Source organism: Panthera leo, chromosome C2 (assembly GCF_018350215.1).
Source record: "Panthera leo isolate Ple1 chromosome C2, P.leo_Ple1_pat1.1, whole genome shotgun sequence".
NCBI lineage: Eukaryota > Metazoa > Chordata > Mammalia > Carnivora > Felidae > Panthera > Panthera leo.
In genome coordinates this window covers 42,142,295-42,158,979 of record NC_056687.1, presented here as the reverse complement: position 1 = coordinate 42,158,979, position 16,685 = coordinate 42,142,295, and the positions used below count along the sequence as shown (strand labels likewise).

The window sequence follows — 16,685 nt, the reverse complement described above, 5'->3', positions numbered from 1 at the left end:
AAGGTAACAAATGGATATGGTCTCATCAACAGGAATGCCACTGAGGAAGATGGATTTGTAGAGCAGACGGCCCCAAAGAACAGCCCCAGGGAAGCACCTTCGCAGGGCAGGACTTGAAGTTGTGGGCGCAGCGGGGGCGGGGCAGCCAATGCTGCAGGTGCAGTTCCAGGGCAAGGCAGGAAACGTGCAGCCGACCGGAAGCGTCACAGACGCCGGCCACCTTGCGGGGGATACGGGCGCCATTACCTGCACCAGTTATCGGCAGAAAGATGAGAGGAGCGAGAGTGGGAAAGTGAGGGACTGGAGGCCAGACCCGACAGCGCCACCCTACCCCCCGAGCGCCAGCCCAGCGCTCGGGCCCTCCAGTGCGGGGAGAAGTGATGCGCGGTGCGGACAGCAGGGCGCAGCCGAGCCAGGTGGAATCGGCCCCCGAGGCCCTAGACCACCGTTCTGCAGGGGCCCTGCTGACCGAAGAGCCTAGGGACAAAGGCAGTGAACGCGACAAGCAATGTCAAGGCGACGAGACCAAGGAGAGGAGATAGCACGGACTTGAACAGCCACCTCCTCATCAGTACCAACACCTCTTCACTTACCACACCCGAGGCCCAGAACACCCCAAACCGCAAGAAGGCAAAAAGACAAAAGCAGCCTCCACGGGAGAAAATTCCTCGGCTCCAGATGCTAAGCAAGGTGGGGCTGAAGTTTTTACGTTGTTTCGAGTCTGGGCAAGTTGCGATTGTTTTCTTTTTCTTTTTTTCTTTCTCTCTCTCTCTTTTTTCTTAAAGAACCACACTTTTAATTTGTAATAAAAATTTACAACTTGATTTTTTTTCCCCAAAATGTCAACCAAGTACAAGCACCTGTTAACAAAGATCTTCAATTAAAAAAGAAAGAGAGAGAGAGAAGAACCTCCTACTTTGGAAAGGGGAAACATTTGGACAAAGTCTCAAGTTTCTTACGTGACACAAAGGAGTTACAAGACATAAAATTAGGATAACCTCGAAAGGTTTGTTCCAAATAACAAATTTCATGTCTGTGGAATGTTTTACTTGTCTAAATGTGAGAATCAGGAAGAATGATGTTTTATAATAAAGGGTAATAGATATTAACTGGTAATATTCCCTAGATACTGGAATGAATTTCTCCATTGTACCCAGAAAGTCAGAATTTGTTTATTGATATTTTCCTCTTTCTAAGTGTTTCGCTTTTAATTATTTCTTGATCCTTCACTGCCTGATATCACAGTGGAGGAAATAATAAACTCAAAAAGGCGGGCTTTGTTTATGAGTGACCACATGGAATAGGAAAAAGGACATAAAACCAGTAGATCTAAGGTCTAGTCTTAATTCCTTTTCTTATTCTTAATATAGTGTGGAACAAGTCGTGTCAACCATTTGAGTCTCAGTTTTCTTTTTACGGATGGGAGGATTGGGAAAAGTAAGCTCCAGTAACCATTCTTGCTTTAAAATTGGATAAATTGTGTTTATCACCATTATTTTTGCACCCAAGAGTCACCAATACATTCCAAATGAAATTAAAACATAGATTTATCCTATGCTTTAAGAAAGACATCATGCTGAGTATTAGTGAAGAGGAAATAAAGGTTGGAATTAAATTTATTGTTTGTCTTCACGACCCAAAACTTCAAATACTACTGAGGTTATCTGCGTGACCCATCTGAGCGATGGGAACACAGCCTTCCTGTTAGCCAGTGGAAAAAGACTTCTGTCAACCCATGCTGCTTGCTCAAGTGTGCTGGCTCTTGCCTAGCTCACTTGTCTCCTCTACTTAATACATCACATTCACTTTCTCATTCCGTTCGTGTTATTGGATTCACTCTCGCCTCACTCTTCTTGGTTGCTACTTGATTTCTAAGTGCTGTTGCCTAAGCATCAACAGTATGAACTCTGCCTGTATCCTACCTAAGTCTTGAGTGTCAGAGGGTAGATAGAACATTGAGATCCTTGGAGACGGGGGTTTAAGTAACTCTAAGGTATTATTATTGATAGGTCATTCAGCTTGGAAAAAAAAAAAAAAAGATGACTACTTTAGATTTTTGTATGTGTTAGTGACATATTTAGAGTGATTGAAATGACATTTACGTTTGACTAATCCCGAGGATCTGGCCTTAGGGAGTGTTTGGAAAAGAGCATAGTTTGTTTAATTGAAATTTCTCTGCCTGTTATGCTTTCCCGTGTCGCAGCAACTAAGTTTACATTCAGTGGTGGTTGTTGAGCTTAGAAGAAACAAAATGTTTGAGGCTTCGCGGTATGCACGTGACTGTGAACATCAGGCTGCCAAAGCAGCTACAGCATCGTATGCAGACCCTGACTTGTGTAGGAAGAACTGCCAGACAAAAAGAGAATTATTTAAAGTCTCAGGGTTTCTCTCTTTAGTTCTTCTTTGCCTCAAGGGAAAGAAGCGGATGTAAAGACATCTGGAAAGCTTTCATAAAGTGAGATTTTACTTATCTACCTCTGGGTAGATAGGTTTAATTTCCAAACTCTTTAACTGTAAGGGGAATACATTTGCTCATCACTCTATGGAGTATTGCAGGAGAGAGAGAGGGCAAGACCTATTACAAATAACAGCCCAGCGCGGCTGAATCTTCCACATGTTGAAATTGAAGATTTTTTCAACTGGAGAATGCAAGGGCACCTAAGAGACTTATTTATGTAGTAGTGGTGATTAAACCTAAGCCCTCTGGTCCATTCTGTAGTGTGAATTGGAGACCAATTTTGGTTTTTCCATCTGGATCTCTTTGTTGTGATAGATCGTTGACACAACTTTAATACAAGGAAAGAATATGTTTTTTTTTAATGTTTATTTTTTATTTTTGAGAGATAGAGACAGATAGAGCATGAGTGGGGGAGGAGCAGAGAAGGAGGGAGGCACAGAATCAGAAGCGGGCTCTAGGCTCTGAGCTGTCAGCACAGAGCCTGACTCTGGGCTCGAAAGCACAAACCGTGAGATCGTGACCTGAGCCAAAGTTGGCCGCTTAACCAACAAAGCCACCCAGACGCCCCAAGAATATGTTTTTAAAAAAACGCAACAACAACAAAAAAGACTGAAATGGGATTAGCAATTGGGACATTGGAATAAGGGTCCCTCTTCTTTTTTAGGTTTTCACTCCTTTGTTGCATCTGAAGATTTTACTTTTGTGCTGACATGGGAATTTGTGCTTGGTTTTGTGTGTCTTTTCTTTGATTGATGGTCTCAAGCTTTAGTGTGTTTGCAACTGAATTACAGCTTTATTTATAGAGATTTGTGTGCTGAGAATATTGGACTACATTAGATTCTCAAAACACTGATGTAAGAGAGAAAGAGCAGAAAGTGTGAGAACAAATTTCTTTGATAAACAGACATGACTGTCACTAAGCAGTTTCAAAGAGAAGGAAGAGGCTTTAGTTGTTGAGTCCCACACCTTGCATGTTGGCTCCTACTGTTCAGAGGAGGAGTGGCTGACAATAACTGGAGAAAGCTTAGAAATGTATGCATGGGACCTGGGTGGCTCAGTCGTTTAAGTGTCCGACTTCGGCTCAGGTCGTGATCTCACAGTTTGTGAGTTCGAGGCCCACGTCAGACTCTGTGCTGACAGCTCAGAGCCTGGAGCCTGCTTCACTTTCTGTATCTCCCTCTCTCTCTGCCCCTCCCCCGCCCTCTCTCACTCTCAAAAATAAATAAACATAAAAAAGAGAAATGTGTGCATGGGATTTTAGATAGTTTTTAAAGCATGTTAAAAGATAAGTTATTTAAGAAGAACACAGGTTGCAAAACAATCTGAATATGAATTTTAATGTAGTGCAAATGATCTGGAAATTGTAGTCTGTTATAAACTTTTCTGAAAATATATATTTATCTGAAACTAATTCCCCAACTTCCATTCTGATATAGGTTTTGGTCATTCTACTCAGAATTACTGTTATTGGTTCTCTAATTACATGTAAATAATAAAAGGAAGGTGCAAAACTGCAAAACCTTACAGCTTGAGTGTCTAAAATGTTCTGGGTTGTTCTAATGGGAAGGATATGGAGTGCCATAAACAAGCATTTATTGGCTTGGTCTCTGTGCTTTTGATCGAATTCCTTATTTTCTTTAGGAAGACTTTGTGTCTTTCTGCTTGTTTGTTAGTTTTCTTTTGTTACTGGGGTTTTGGTTGTGGAGAAGGAGGGAAAATTTAAAAAGATTAAATTAAATTTAAATTTAAAAGTTTACTCTGTAGGACATCAAGTTTTGAAGAAGCCATATCATTTAGGAGTTTCTTGATGGGTTGTCCTCAAGAATTCCTGAATTTAGAGATCCATTTCAGGTTAACTCCACTATTCTAAAAGTGGTTTGCATTCATTTGTTTCATTTCTTTTGATTTTAATTTTCTGTGGTATGTATACACTTCGCATAGTTAACAATTCATGGTTCCTTTACTATTTACACGGACTGCAGTACATAGGAGTCTATGTTCTCATGGTGGAACTATTTCCAGATGGCCTATAAATTGTCATTTGCCATAATGGTATTTTTTTTTCTAATATGAGGCTAGCAAGAGCCTAAAAGTAGATGGAAATACACAACACGTAAGTCTTTAGGCACTCGTACTTTGGGTAGCTATCTCATCCTGCTTCCTCAAAGATGATTCACAGACTTATCTAGGAGGGATGGTAGAAAAGCAAAAAATAGAAATAGTAATCTTTGAGAAGAAAAAAGATAAAGGTTGTCTAACATATAGAGGTTCTTGCAATTTCTCCATGGCATGCCAGTAGAAAAAAATGGAAGAGGGGCCATTGGGTGGTTCAGTTGGTTAAGTGTCTGACCTCAGATCAGGTCATGATCTCACGGTTCATGAGTTGTGCTGACAGCTCAGAGCTTGGAACCTGCTTCAGATTCTTTGTCTCCTTCTCTCTCTCTGCCTCTCCCTGATCACATTCTGTCTCTCTCTCAAAAATAAATCAACATTAAAAAATTTTTTAAAAATGGAAAAAAGAACATCTAGAAGAAAAAGAAAATACATACAAGACCTCTTATTTGGCCTCTACAGGTGGCTTTTGTCTCCAAACTCCTTAATTATAACAAGAATTATCTAAGTTAATCTACGTTCAACATTGATGGTGGAGAAAAGGCCATTCACTTCTAGTTTTAGATGTATAAAACCATTTACTTACTTTTTTCTCGTCTTTCCTTAAACCTAAATATAATTTTGACTTTCATATGTAATTTTTTGTTTCATTATAAAAAAGAGCACATAATGTATATGAAATGAGTTGCTCTTCATTTTAACTGGTGCTGTCACATTATTTTACGTTTTTTAGTTAACACATCAATGATATATGTTTTGGTTTTTTATTACATAGAAATTACAAATTACTTTTTAAATGATGTGCTCATAATGTAGCCTAGGCTGTTCTGTGGCATGTCAAAATTCATCTAAATAAAGTTTAAAAGTTGAAAAGAATACTTGTTATAAGGCATTTGCAACCAGTTATGAAGACTTTGAGAATGTTGTCTCATAGAGACACATGTGTGGTGACAATACTAGAGGTGACAGAGAATAACATATATCTAGTCATTTAAAGGAGGTAGTCCCATTGATTCTAGATAGGTCTTTTCTCTGTTAAATTGTTTTCCCCTTCATAATAAATTTTGTAGATTATATTGCTATTTTTATTTATTTTCATAGATGACAGTATGGCCACACATCTCACTTAGAATGTCCATGCTTATGAAAGTATATATCACTACATTTTGAAGAGGAGTGAGCTCTGTTTTTCAAGGTAATCTTTTGGACTGTTCTCCCTGCAACAATCAATTTATACCGCCAGGGGTCAGCCTTCATGAACAGATGTCCATATATATCACTCAGGTGTCCAGTTTCAGGACGGTGTTACGATTTGATTTCATGCAATGCTTTTTCACTTGGGGATAGAAGAATCTCCTTGGATACTTACATGGTAACATACAGCTTCTTGCAGTTTGAGTTTTCTAGCTGCACTCTTGACAGGACATTTCTCAAGGGATTTCAGTATATAGCTTAACTGTTCTTTTCCCTTAGCTGTCTCTTTTCTCTTCTGTCTGATGTGGATTCAGAGCCTTCATCTAAAATTTAATATGCAGGGGCAGGAGGATGGCGGACCACAGCAGAATCATAGGTCAGGGTCTTCCCAAAACCTTTATGAATGGGACTGAAGATGACAGTTGCTCACAGAATGCCTGCGTTTGGGGTGTGACATGTGGGAGCCATACATGTGGGAGCCACATATGAGAGTGACATAACTATAATGCCTTATCTAACTGCCAGTTTCTCTTTTTCTTCTTGTTTCCTCTGCTTCTGGGAGATAGCGAGGTCCTTTTTGCCCACTACACTGTAAGGTCTTAGCCAGGGGCTGTATGTGTGTTTTGTTTTTTTTTCCTAGTACTTATCATAATGTTTCACATGTAGTTGACACTGATGGTGCTTTTTGAGCTGTTCTGAACGGAACTCAGTAAATACTGATATACCACAATGACCTACTGTATGGCTATTTTTATTGGTAAAGAAATATTAAACATCATTGGAAATACCCACATAGTGATACCCCAGAATATAATGATCTATTGTTCTTTTTCTTTATGCAAAAGGAGAAGGCACATGGTTTATAAGTAATTGGGACAAGTTGGAGCTTTTATCAAACTAATAATTGTTCTGAGTGGAGAAAAATTTTTAGACAGAACTCAAAGAAATATTGCATGTTCTTCCCTGAGGAGGGCATTTCCATTAGCTGGGAGACAACATTGTTTATTTCTCATAATAAATGTCTTTTCTATTTGTTCTGTATCATGTTAAGTTTAACACCATACCGGACCATATTAGAAAGTTAATTTAAAACAACTGAATCTGGCTTTCAGAATTGGGAAGGAATTTATTGTTCATCTAGCACGCATCATTGTGCTTCACAGAACACTTTTCACTTTTAAGCAGAATGAATACCAAAGTTTGTAAACAAGGGTGATGGCTTTAGTTAACTATACTCAACTATGTAATGTGTGTGTGTGTGTGTGTGTGTGTGTGTGTGTGTGTGTGTGATACTATACTAAATTACATGCTTGTTAGACTATGATCAAAGATCAGGTTCAACTTGTGACCACTGGGAGTCACTGTATAGCTATCACAGCTGAGGAGGACCCCCCAGAAGCCACACCAGTTTGCTGGGCAACCGGGATGATAACACACTCTTCTCTTTGCCCCAACCACTGGCATTTATCCATTTGCCAACTGATAGTCATTAAGTGCCCACAGAGAGGCGGGTGCTGTATTAAATTAGGCAATGCAGTGAGAACAAGTTGCCTGGGTGGCTAGCCACGTCTCTCCCCTGCTACTCCCACCCCCAAGCAAAGCTCTTTAAATCTCCTTCATGATTTATCCATTTTATTTATTATTATTTATACTTATTTATGAGATGTTGTCTTTCCTACCAGAGATCCTTGAGAGAGAAGTCAACATTTTTATTCTGTAATTGTTTATCACATTAACTGGCAGGCAGTAGATCCTTACTACCTGTTTGTTGGGTAACTGGATGCGATGCCAGTAATTTTTCTTGTCCTTTTGATATTGCTGTTATTTCCTCTCGACTGCACTACTACCTGCGTATTGCCATCTATTCTGCATCACGCCTTGTTCATTATCTTCTAACGCTATTGAAGTAATGAAATGGCTATAGACGAACAATTGTTTTTCACGGTCAGTTATTCTTCCTCCTTCATTCTGCTGTAACAGATTATAGATTTTTATTTTTTAAATGTTTATTTATTTTTGAGAGAGCGCAAGTGGGGGAGGGGCCAAGAGAGGGGGACAGAGGATCCGAGAGGATTCCCATCGACAGCCGTAAGCCCCATGTACGGGGAACTCATGAAAGGCAAGATTATGACCTGTGCCTAAGTCCGATGCTCAACCGACTGAGCCACACAGGTGCCCCTGCTCTGACAGTTTAGAAGTCTTGTTTATATCACATCAAAAATAAATGACATCACTTATCAATGGCAGCATTAATTATCTCATTTTGGAATTGGGAATTAGAATTGAACCATGCATAGGAAAAGTTGTGTAGTGTTGGAAAACAACATTAGTTGCTAGAAAGAGCTCTAAATTCACAAGGGGGAAATCTGCATTTTAGTTTCAGAATTTTCACCAAGGAATAATTTCAATATTGAGGACCATACTAATTCTCACCACCTCCCTTTCTTCATTTATAAAATCCATTCAACCTCTATTAAATGCCACATGGGGACCTGGCAATGTACTAGGTGTTGGGGGAGGGGGTACAAAGATGAATTAAGCAGATGCTAGTGCTGTGAAAGGATGACACTACAGTTGTGAGTGGCAACTAGAAGTGACACATAAAACAAATTGAACTTTAAAGGAAGCACTTAAGTGCCAAATAAGTGGAAGAGACCATGGGAGTTTAGATATGTGAGTAATTTCATGTAGATTACATCTGTCGTAATTGGCTTCAGAAAATTGGATTTTGCCTTTCGTTTTGAAATATCAAGACATTCCATCCCCTGAAATGAAAAGCAGAGGATGTGTTGGGAAGAGATGTTCAGCTATGTCTTGGCAACAACGAGGAAGATTTATGTCTGAAAAGGCAAAGATGTGTAGGGGAAAGTGGGAAGAACTATTAAAGATGTAGTGAGTCCATTTTGTGAATACTTTGAATATATATGTAATCATGGGTTTGTGGACCATAGTGGATCACGCTTAAAGTTGGGTCTTGAAAGGCACACCTCATTTTATATCCGACTCGTCTTGTTAGAACAACCGGATGTTCTCTGTAGGTGTGACACCGGGAGTTACCATCGCCAGTCGTTTTTTCCTGACACGGGTTCTTATTAATCACACAAGTCGAAATATTACCAGAGAGTCTTGACTCTTGCAGAAACGTTGGCATTTCATCCACAAAAGTGTTCCCTTGGCAGATGGCTGCGGCCAGGACATATGAGGCCTGAAGTTGTTCCAGTGTTGGGGCAGCTGATTTGTTACACAGAGAGCACAGAGCTCCATGTTACATCAAGGATTTTCAGTCTTCCCCATGGCTTCCGTTTGTGAAAAATATTCTGTAGGAAAACTTTCTGCCAGACCAGGAGCCACAAATGCTGAGCTTGTGTGATAAAACACTGAGACCCTTGAGGATAAATTAGAGGGAGGAAAAGTCGCTTCCTGAATTAATTAAATTACATTTGCATCTTTAAATATTTTAATCATCGGGTAACTAGAAATGTGTGCTTAGAGTATTGCTAATAATGCAATTCTTTTCTTATTCAGTTCACTCTTTTCTTACCTTTTCTCCTTCTGCTGTGTTTCAGAACTGCCAGTTTAGGGGAACAATCCTTTATTCCCATAATTGAGAACCAACCTTTATTCCCATAACTGCATAAAGACTTCTGTTCCTGTTAATGCCAATAGATTTTTTTTAGTCCCATTAAGGAAAATGGATCTTTATTTTCATGAATGTTGTAGAATGAGATGACTGGAACCTCACAGGTAATAAAGACCAGACAAGCTGATTAAATGAAGAAAACCATAAAGAAACAATTGATTTATGGTAATGATTTTTTTGTTTGTCCAAAAAAATCTCCCTAATTAATTTTTCTCTCATGGGAGTAATAGTGAAGGCACTTATAGAAAATATATATATGTGTCTTATTTCAAGCTATGAATTTTTTTTATAGGATTCCCTCATATACACTGAACTCTCACCTATAACCCACATTATTAAAGCTACCAAAAAAAAAAAAAAAGACCAACCACATTTTTAAACTCATAACTGAAGGAGGTAAATAGAGTACCTGGTACAAAAACATCTTACTTCACATTCTAAGGACCGGATGTAATTCTATGTCTATCCCAGGCTTGCACCATAACTGGGGAGAAAAGTCTCAACAGAAATGTACCATTTAACTCAGTAGATATTTCTATAGACTTTAGAAATGTAAAATTGATCCCTAAATAATTGCAAGAAAATTGGTTTTCAAAACTTAAAATGATCACGTAAGTGTACCCCAAATAGTTTCTTATCAAAAAAATTGCAGGGATCTTTTTTGGTAGTTAACCTCTTAAATATTGCAAGCAATCTTCTAGATCTCTTAAAATTGGTCCAATATGCAATTTCCTTCTAGTTGAGATTCATAAAGGAAAGAGACACCTAAAGCCTTTCTTCAAAATGATACCAGGGGCATTGTTATTGGTGAGCTTGACCTAAATATTGAGCTAGGATGAGAGAGTGGGTCGGCAAGCCATCAAAACAATTCAATTAAAATTAAATCATTTGTTTTGTCATAAAGATGGATATTTTTAACTACACACATTCGATTTTTATAGGAATTTCTACTTTAACTTTTACTTTATTTTGAATGGTAAGAGGCTGAGTCTCTGTAAATACAACTATAAAACTCAGTACCAAAAGAAAGCCAAATGTACAAATGAAATAAACCCATGAAATTACTGGACTAAATTTTTACAAATGATGTGAGAAATACCTAAGGTATTTTGATTTCTGTTCCTTCAAAGTCACTTTTTGAACATAGATTAGGATTTATATTTGTGTTATGAATTTGGCTGTTCCCAATCCCCATCTCTCACCCTGATTGAGTGGTAAATCTTATTACCTGAAAAGAAAAAAAAAACTGAACGAACAAAACAGTAGTGAATACAAACGGAGCTCCTATACTACCACTTGGTCGTGCAGCAGAAGAAAACCTATTTTACAAATAAATGACCATTTATCCGCAAATATTCCTTAGATACACAAACAATGGTAATTTCCAGGTCATATCTCTGTGAGGATAAAGGAATTTTTTAAACGACATTTTTCCATAGAGTAGTGAAAAACCAGAGTGAGAATACTTAGGAGAAGGAAAAAGAAACAGGGAAATTAGAAGGGACCTTAGAAATTATGTAATAACTGGTATATTTCTCTCAACAAATAGGTGGAAAAATCGAGCCACAGAAAGAGATCAACACAGGTTTTTTGACTTTTTTTCTTTTAACTTCTTAATTATAGACAACATTTTTAACATACATGAAAGTAAACTGAATAGCCTAGGACTCTGTTGACCGATCAGGTCATCACATTACAGCACTCTAGGCTAGAGACACACCTTGAAATAATCATACTTGCATATAATGAGTTAAATCAAATATATTTAAATTTTTTTAATGTATATTTTATTTTTGAGAGAGAGAGACAGAGCACGAGTGGGGGAGGGGCAGAGAGAGAGGGAGACACAGGATTCGAAGCAGGCTCCGGGCTCTGAGCTGTCAGCATAGAGCCTGACGCAGGGCTCGAACTCATGAACCGCAAGATCATGACCTGGGCCTAAGTCAGAGCTTAACCGACTGAGCCACGCAGGCGCCCCAATCAAATATATTTTAAAATGAGTTCCACTTGTGTTGCCTGGGTGGCTCAGTCGGTTGAGCGTCTGACTTTGGCTGGGGACATGATCTCACCACAGTTCGTAAGTTCGCGTCTGGCATCTGGTTCTCTGCTGTCAGCACAGAGCCTGCTTCAGATCCTTTGTCTCCCTCTCTCTGCACCTCCCCCACTCGTGCTCTCTCTCAAAAATAAATAAACGTTAGAAAAATGAATCCCACTTACTTCTTTTTACTTTTTAAAATGTGGCTGTTAGAAAATTTGAAGTTGTGTATATGGCTCACATTATGCTTTTATTGGACAGTGTTGGCCTAGAACTCCCATTTAACTACACCACCTTAGCAGTCATCAACTCAAGACTCATCCTGTTTCATTTATATCCCAGGCACTTTGGAACTGTCTATGGTCATACAGGTAATTGGTCCCAGATTTGGCATGGAACACCTGCTTGTTGGCTATTGCTCTTTCCACCACTATACTTTTAAACTGAAGTCTTCCCTTATGTGCCAGTTTTACTATCTCCTAATTATTTATGATTACTTTTGTGACATTTAGTGCTTGTGACAGGTTAATAATGCATTCATTTATTTCCTTTACAGACTATTATTTTAATTTAACTGATAAAGATTCTTGGATCAAATTCCACATTTACTCTACTAAGGAGAGTGAACACATTTGTAAATCAGCACTCAGTCTTGCAAAATCCTGATCACCTAAAGAGTAGCAAAGGAGTTAGTACCTTCTTGGCTATGCTTCTTATTTATATTTTTCATGCAAAATTCCATTGTTCTATTAAAGTGGATGTTAAAAAAGCATAATTATCCAATAATTAATAAACAATTTCCGTTAAACATTTACTGTGTAAAAACCTCAGTGTGTGTATACACACACAGACATACACATACCTCATCATTTGGGGGAGTTAGTAGTCTTGCGGGGGAGAGAGGAGTTTGTTTCTACAGAAGCTCGACTTGAAGGGTCAAAGAGAAATGTCTAGAGATGAGCAGGAGCTGAGCTACTGGGAAAAATGTTTCTGTCTACACTTTCTCTTGAGTGATGACTTCTTGAATCAAGAAAGAAAATATTTTGTTAAAACCATTCTGACAATATGCTATTTCAGGAAATATTTATAATTTAATCTCTGCATATATTTTTCTGTATCTTTGTCATAGTGATTTCAATGAAGTATACTATAATTCTAACATAGTTGTGTATTTGAGGGGATATACGTCATTACAAGAATCTACTTGATTTTTTTTTAACTAAATTACAAATTTGACTTAACTTTCACATTTGCATCTTAGAAAATGAAATGGCTTGATCACAAAGCATCTGGGAGTTTTAACCTGAGGTCAAAACTTCGAGAGGGTGGCTGATGTTTTTCTGGTACTCCTGCCAAGAGCCATTGGCCTTTAGGGGTGACTTCGGCGGGAAGTGATGTCGCGTACTTGTTGGCTATGTTCTGTGTGCCCTACAGATCCACATATACCTTTTTCTGGTCCTGGGAAGCTGACCCGTGGAGACTCAGCCACCTGGATCCCTTTCCTTCTGTTCACTGGTTAAGGTAAAGCCAGCAGGGAAAATGAATAGGAGATAGGGAATAGGGGGGAGGGTGCGCCTGGGAATTTATTCCTCTTGTTCTCTTGTTGGGTTGCTGAGGGTGACTGCAGCCCACCCAGCCCATCTGTGTCTGGGTTTTGGTGACCACTCACTCTCCTACAGCCCTAGGGTTGCTAACTGTCTACCTCTTAAAAGGCCAGGGGTACTGTGTCATCCCTTCTGGGTTTTCCACCCCTTCTCATACATTTGTAACATCTTTTTATTCAACTGCCCTCAAACTATCCGAATTTGAATGTGCCATCTGTTTCTGTGGGATCCTGAAGGTGTATGAGGATTTCCAACCCCAGCTCTTTATGTTGACATTCTAGTTTGACTCTGGATACCTCAGCATTCTGTCCTCAGGGCCTGAGTTTCTACTTGAAAAAGAAATCGGCATATTACCGGAGGCCCTGGGACATTAAGCAAAGGCTATAGAACAAGGATTTTCTCACATTCCTTTCTAGCTAAATAATGAAATGTACGCTTCACTGGAATGAAATACAGAACTGACATTCCAGAATGGACTTGAAAACTAAACAATTCTTCAAGGTATACTTGCAATTAGACTAAGGAATGAGGTGGCAGCTGCAGCCCCGAAGTCAATACCTTTGGACTTGACTTTACATTGACGCCACAGACACATTTGGCCTCCTGTTGCTGGCAACAGTATTAAGTCCTGGTGCACTTAAGAGCTTCAGGTTTCTAATAAGCATTTTCTTCAAAGCAGGGGCTTGATTTGCTCTGTGATTTTTGTCAAGTGCATATCATATCAAAGGATATGTGTTTGCCAAAGCCTTTCTTCAGCCACAAAAAGGGGAGTTTTGTTTGAAGAAAGTCAAGTTACACTGACTGGCTCCCACTGGGAAGATGAAAGGAATGACTGGATTTCCTGTTACTCTGTTGTTGTTGTTTGTATCCCTCAAATATTTTAATCAACATGAAAGGACTCCTTGCACTGTGAGAGCAGTGCAATCTGAGAAAGCCATTTAGAAACCGCCAAATAGATTTGCAGCTAATAAAGTTGTATTTGTCTGTGGTGTCAAAGACCAGATTTATGGGAGGTGATTAATAAGGGCCAGAAATGCCAGGCTTGGCGAGATGGTCAGGAGATTATTTTTCAAATGGATTTCCCCACTGCAGATTCTTAATATGCACTATGTACATTTAAGGAAACAAGACAGATTGCAAAGCTGATTTTGGTCTAGTTACAATGCAGCATTGAGACAGGATTATGATATAAACTGTGCAAATTCTATATATGTACATGGTCTAACGAATCAAGAATAACAATTTCAAATCAAAAATTAAAAATATTTTAAATGTTTTTTTTAATGTTTCATTTATTTTTGAAAGAGAGAGAGAGAGCATGAGCAAGGGAGGGACAGAAAGGGAGGGAAACACAGAATCTGAAGCAGGCTCCAGGCTCTGAGCTGTCAGCGTAGAGCCTGACGTGGGGCTCGAACCCACGAACTGTAAGATCATGGCCTGAGCCAAAGTCAGACGCTTCACTGACTGAGCCACCTAGGCACCCCCAAAATTAAAAATATTTTATTAATGATCTGTATTTTATAATATGAAAGGGTTCATCTTTATTCATTGCTGAGTATTGTTTTCTTATTACATTTCTGTGCCATATGTATTACAGCATAGGCCCTCAATACAAGTGTGTTTAAGGAATGAATGACTAGATAGTTCAAGCACATCTATTCTCTCAGTTTTAAAGTCTTAAAAGTTCTATTATAGTTGTGTAATGATTCTTGTGCTCTGAAAAAAAAATAAGAAAAAGTATACCATCATCATTGAGTTTATTATAATTTATAATTGCCAGCAAGGAAATTAGTGACATAGGATATTTTTATTCAAATGAAGCAAGTCTCAATTTCCTTATTGTCAGTGCTTGAGGCAGGAAGGAAGTGTGGCATTGTACTTGTTTTATCAAAAGCCTGAAATCTGCATCCCTTCATGAGGAACACATGGGAGAACATTACTCCTATCCCAGATTTCTTTGTGTTTGAGTCTCATCTTTTCATGTTCTTGTTTCTTATCTCTTTTTTGTCCTATTATTTCTTTTCTTCCTATTTAAAAAAGTTATACAAGAAGTTAAATTAACCATATTCCTGTTTATGGGACATGCTCAACAGGGCTCTGAACAAGGGCCTTCTATTTTATTCCTTGATGCATTTCCTTTATTTTCATTGTTCAACACCCTTCTCCACAAAAGACAATCATAAGGTATATCTTTTTGCCCCTACACTCTTATAAAATATGTATTACTATTTCACATGCATCTGTTTTTAATTTATGTCAATGGTACTAGAATAGATTTATTTTCTTGTTCTTATCATTTTCACTCAGAAGGATGGTTTAAGACTTCATTGTGGCTATATATATAGCCATATAGTCACTGTATAATTATATAATTATAATATATTGTATAGTCACTGTATAATAATATAATATATAGTATATATAATATATATATTCTTTATGATTATATAGTCACTGTATAATAATATATTATAGTATATATAATATGTATAATATATATCACATATATTATATAGTCACTGTATAATAATATATTATATTATAATATATTATAATATTATAATATATTATATATAATAATATACCATATTATAGTGCATATAATATAGTATAATACGTGTTACATATATTATATAGTCACTGCATAATAATATATTATAGTATATATAATATTTATAATATATGTTATATATATTATATAGTCACTGTATAATACTATATTATATATATAATATAGTATAATATATATTATATATAATATAGTCACTTTATAATATAGTCACATGGGTATCTGCCATGTGTTCCCTCTTGATTTCCTCAGTGGTGTCATCCATGTCCGCAGCCTCCGTCCTCCACACAAAGCTACATGTTTCTATGGACCTATGTGAGGAGCTCTTTGACATTTACATACGAACAAAGTTGCTGGGTTACAGGTGATACACATCATTAATGAAAATAAGTATTACCACATTGCTGTCTGCACCAGTCTCCGTTCCTACCTGTAGTTCCTGAGGATTCTCACATTCCCACAAGCCTGCAGACACTTGAAATTATCTAGTTTGCTACGTTTTGTCAGTCTGGAGGTATAATAACATCTCATTGTTTTAATGGGCACTCTAAAAAGTTACTAATGGGTTTGAAGATCTCCTCATATGTTAGCTGGCTTTTTAGACTACCTCCTCTATAAATTCCCAGAGCATATATTTTGGCCAGTTTTCAGTTGGGATTTATGTTTTCCATTTTGATTCTCTCAGCACAGTCTGTATGTTGGAACCTTGATAGTTTTAGACAATGAAAACTTCCAATCCTCCATTTTTCTCTGATCTTCATTTATGACATTCTTCCTTGAGCAAAATCTTCACATTCAATGTAATTATTTATGTCTAATTTCATGTGTAGTTTGAGTTTGTTTAAGAAGTCATTTCTGACCAACATGTCCTCAAGTTATTCTTCCATGTTAATTATCATCAACTATGATTTTCACATTATATATTTGAGTCCTTAATATATTTGTAGTCTACATTTATATGTGATGTGGATGGGGATTTCTATAGACTTAATGTTTGTGTCCCTCATCACCCTCCCCAATTCATATGTTGAAATCCTACCCCTCAGTGTGATGGTATTAGGAGGTGTGGTCTT

General features: G+C 37.8%; 1 long non-coding RNA gene across 4 annotated transcripts in view; it reads left to right on the top strand.

Annotated features, from left to right (window-relative positions):
* Positions 1–230: 230 nt before the first annotated feature.
* Positions 231–16,685, top strand: part of LOC122198627 — a 136,003-nt gene continuing 119,548 nt past the window's right edge. For 2 of the 4 annotated variants that reach the window (XR_006193070.1, XR_006193069.1), the window contains exons 1-2: positions 328–690; positions 852–1,006. This is a non-coding gene — a long non-coding RNA (uncharacterized LOC122198627). Of the gene's footprint in view, positions 691–851; positions 1,007–5,671; positions 5,766–16,685 lie in introns of all 4 variants that reach the window. The other 2 variants (XR_006193068.1, XR_006193067.1) reach the window with 2 other exon arrangements.